Consider the following 4,312-nt stretch of genomic DNA (forward strand, 5'->3'; position numbering starts at 1 on the left):
CCCCCCCCCAGGTGCCTGTCGGGGCCTGGGTTTCAGCTGTCCACACCACAGCAGTGGACAACGAGCTTAAAGCCCCTGATGGCTCTGGGCGCTGACTGGATTCTCTATTCTATTCCATTGATCTATGTGTTTGTCATTATACCAGTACCGTGCTGCCTTGACCCCCACGACAGTGTAGTAGGCTTTGAAATCAGGGAGTGAGATGCCTCCTACCTTGTTTCTCTTTTTAAGGAGTGCTTTGCTTATTCTGGGTCTCTTTCCATTCCAAATGAAATTGGAGATTGCCTTTTCCATCTCATTGAAGAAGGGAATTCATATTTGTATTGGGATTGCATTGAACATGTAAATTGCCTTTGGTAGTATTGCCATTTTCACAATATTGAGTCTTTCTATCCATGAGCAAGGGATATTCTTCCACTTCTCCAGGTCTCTTTTTGTTTCTTGTAGTAATGTTCTGTAATTTTCTTTCAATCTATCTTTTGTGTTTCTGGTTAGGTATTTAATCTTGTGATTAGCTATCATGAAGGGAATTGTTTTTCTTAGCTCCCGCTTTTATTTCCTTTGTCACTGTAAAGAAATACAATTGATTTTTGTATGTTGATCTTGTATCCTGCCACTTTACTGAATTGGTCAACTATGTCCAGTAGTTTTGTTGCTGAGTCTTTAGGGTTTTCTAAGCATACTACCATATCATCTGCATAGAGAGATAATTTTACCTCCTCTTTGCCAGTTACCTCTTACTTCCTTCTCTTGTCTTATTGCTATCACCAAGACTTCCAATACCTTATTGAATAGGAGAGGTGATAGTGGGCATACTTGCCTAGTTCCTGTTCTCAACTGGAATGCCTTTAATCTCCATTGAGAACAATGTTTGCTCTCGGATTTGTGTATATACTTTTTACTATGTTGGAGAAATTCCCCTCTAATCCTAGAGGATAAAGGAGGAAAAAAAACATACATTTGAAAGTTGAACAACACCTTGCTTGAACATGAGTGAGTACAAGAAGAAATAAAAAACTGAAATAAAAAAAGTTTCTTGAAACAAATGACAATGAAAACAACTTAACAAAATATCTGGAAAACAGCCAAAGCAGTAATCAGAGGTCAATTTATAGCAATAAGCAAACACATCAAAAGCCAGGAAACAAATGACCATTGAGTCTCTAACCCAACCATCTCCAACAAATTTAAAAAGAACAGCAAGAAAACCTGACACTCTCTAAAACAACAAACAAACAAACAAACAAACTGAAATTATAAAAATTAGGACAGAAATAAATAGAAAACAGAAAAACAATTGAAACCATCAACAAAACTAAGAGTTGGTTCTTTGAAAAAGTCAATAAAATCGACACCCACTAAAACAAACAAAGGAAAAGATGGAAAAGACACAGTCCACATAAAATATGAAACGGGCAACACCACAACAGAATCAAGTAAAATAAAAAGACTAACAATGAAATATTATGGAAAACTATACTCAAACAGATATGAAAACCTAGAGGAAATGAATACTTAGAAATTCTAAGCTGACACCAACTGAAATTGATCACCTGAACAGACCCATTACAAAGAAGAAATTGAAAAGGGAATACAACAACTTCCAGTCAAAAAAGCCCTGAACCAGATGGTTTTACAAGTGAATTTTATCAAACATTCAGAGCAGAAATGTCACCAATTCTACATAAACTATTTCAGAAAATAGAAAAAGATGGAATTCTCTCAGACTCGTTCTATGAAGCAAACATATCCTTGATGCCAAAGCCAGGCAAAGACACTACCAAAATAGAAAACTATAGGCCAATATCTCTCATGAACATAGATTAAAAAATCCTGTATAAAATCCTGGCCAACAGAATCCAATGGTACATTAAAAAAAAATAATCCACCATGACCAAGTGAAATTCATAACAGGTATGCAAGTATGGTTCAACATAAAAACAATGTAATTAATCACATTAACAAAGCAAATAACAAGAACCACATGATCCTATCAATTTATGCAGCAAAGGCCTTTGACAAAATCCAACACCCTTTCCTGATTAAATGAGATGTATTAGAAAGCTCACTTGGGCTACAATGTTGTCGATTAAATTGAAAAACTTGTCTTGGTTGCCATTTGGTTAGCTACCCCGGCCCGCGGGGATCTTCAACGGTGACCCTAGGAGGGGAAGAACGAGAATGGGGGGGACAGGAGGCACAAAAAGCAGGGAGACAAGTCGAATTTCTGATCAAGTCTTCATTTTATTGAAAACACTCACAGTTTATATACAGGAGCACAATGGGGGGAGGAGAAGTACGCAATGGGGGAGAATAACATGTCGTTTGCAGTAAGCTGAAAGTTATCTGGTAAACAGAAACTTAGCAGGGCGGTCCCAGTAAACCGAAACCTATGCTCCCAGGGAGGGGCAACATGTCCAAACATGTTCTTAGAGAATTACAAAATGGCTTCAGAGAATTACAAAATGGCTTCAGCTAGGTAGAACAAGCGGCTCCCTGCAGTTAGCCTCAGACTGATGACCTGTTGGGGCCTGGCTAACTTGTAAAGCAAGATTAGCCCTGAACCAAAAGACCAGCAAGGCTAACTCCATCTTGGCTATAGTATCCGCTTGATAGAAAACAACTCAAGGAAGCAGGATGTCAAAAAGTGAGCCATACTGCAGCCATTTTATGCCAGATTCAAATGTGCAGGTGTTTAAAGGGAGCAAAAACAAGCTTAACCGTTCCTTGAACCCCAAGGCCAAGAGGGATGTGCAGAATTGTATGTCCCTCCCTAAAGACTCTGCTCTGATGGCCTTGCTTGCTAATTGGAAGCAATCTTGCAGGTGGTGGGGATATCAAAACAAGTGTGTAGTTGGCCTTGAGGCTGAGCTGTTTTTCTGTTCCCTGCAAAAGAATAAAACACAGAATTTTTGGAATAAATGTGGCTACTGACTATCAGTCTTAGCCTCTCTGTGTCCTTCATCCTTGGCTCTCCCCTTCCCTCAGCTGGTCCGCGGCAATGACGCTACCTCTACACAATGTAGCATCCCGAGAATTGGCTGGGAATTGGATCATTGTGATCCATTGGGTTTTCACTGGCTGAGTTTTGGAAGTAGATGATAAGGCCTTTCCTCCTACTCCATCTTGCCCTGGAAGCTCCACCGTAACTGATACAGCACAGTTCTGTTTTTGCTGTCATGTATCCAGTTGGAACTGAACCATGACTGACCTTCTATTGGATTTTTAGAGGCAGTTAATCATGGGAGGAAATTGATCATCTTTCTTCCACAGAGCTACTGGTGGATTCAAACTGCTTGCCTTCTGGGTGACAGGGCAGCTCCTTACCACTAGGCCACCAGAGCTCTCTAAATGCAGTACAATAATGATATGAAATAATCCACTTAGGCATGAATGATTGTTACGCATGGAGTGTGTTAGTGGGATTTGAACTTAAGCCTTGTCAGGCTGGGACCAAGGTCAAACGGAGAACAAAGGATTCAGGAAATATCAACATGTCAACAAAGGGAGTGAAAAGCCTCTACCATGGAGTGCCCCTCTCCTTTCCTCCCTAGATCACCCACCTGGCTAAATCACAATGGAATGTCCCTCCTTTACCTCCCTAAAGACCCTCATTATAAAACCTGCCCTAATCCACTTTAGGGATTAGGTCTGGTCTGTCCCTCTGCCTGTTTCTCTTTCTGCAGACCAAGGAATCCCACCCAGGAGACCCCTTAATAAAGCTTCTTTAGCTTCCTTTCTTTGTCTGGTCCCTTCCTTGAGTCCTTGGCCTTATGTCTAGTGTGAAGACCTAACAAGCCTCTTCTGTGGAAGGTGAGAATTCTAGTACCAAACTACCAGTGCCTCCCTGTGAAAAATTAAAGCATTGTTAAAAATTAATGATGTTGGTATTTCAAGAAGATAGTCTGTACCCAGAGTGCAACAGTAGATGAAAAGTAGATGGATTTAAGATGGAATACACAGGTTGAGCAATGGCTATGAAATGGTCAAGAATGTAAGAGGGGAAAACCAGGATTCAAGTGTCATGTTGCTCTTGTTGTGTGCCATCTAGTCTGTATTGACCCATAGCTGATCTTCCAGCAGGTTTTCGGTGGCAGTGAATCACATAGGAGGAGGTTGCCCATCCTTCTCTCATAGAGCACCCATGGATGGATTCAAACTGCTTGCCTCTGAGATTGCAGTGCAGTTTCTTACCACTAGGCCACCAGAGCTCCCTGCAGTACCATGGAAGCCAAAATAAAAGCATCACAGCAAAGAATGTCAACAGTGTTAATTTTTTTGTTTTTTTTCTATAATTATATTTTATTAATTT

The sequence above is a fragment of the Elephantulus edwardii genome, unplaced genomic scaffold (assembly GCF_000299155.1).
Source record: "Elephantulus edwardii isolate Elephantulus edwardi_28Jun2011 unplaced genomic scaffold, EleEdw1.0 scaffold00005, whole genome shotgun sequence".
Classification (NCBI taxonomy): Eukaryota; Metazoa; Chordata; class Mammalia; order Macroscelidea; family Macroscelididae; genus Elephantulus; species Elephantulus edwardii.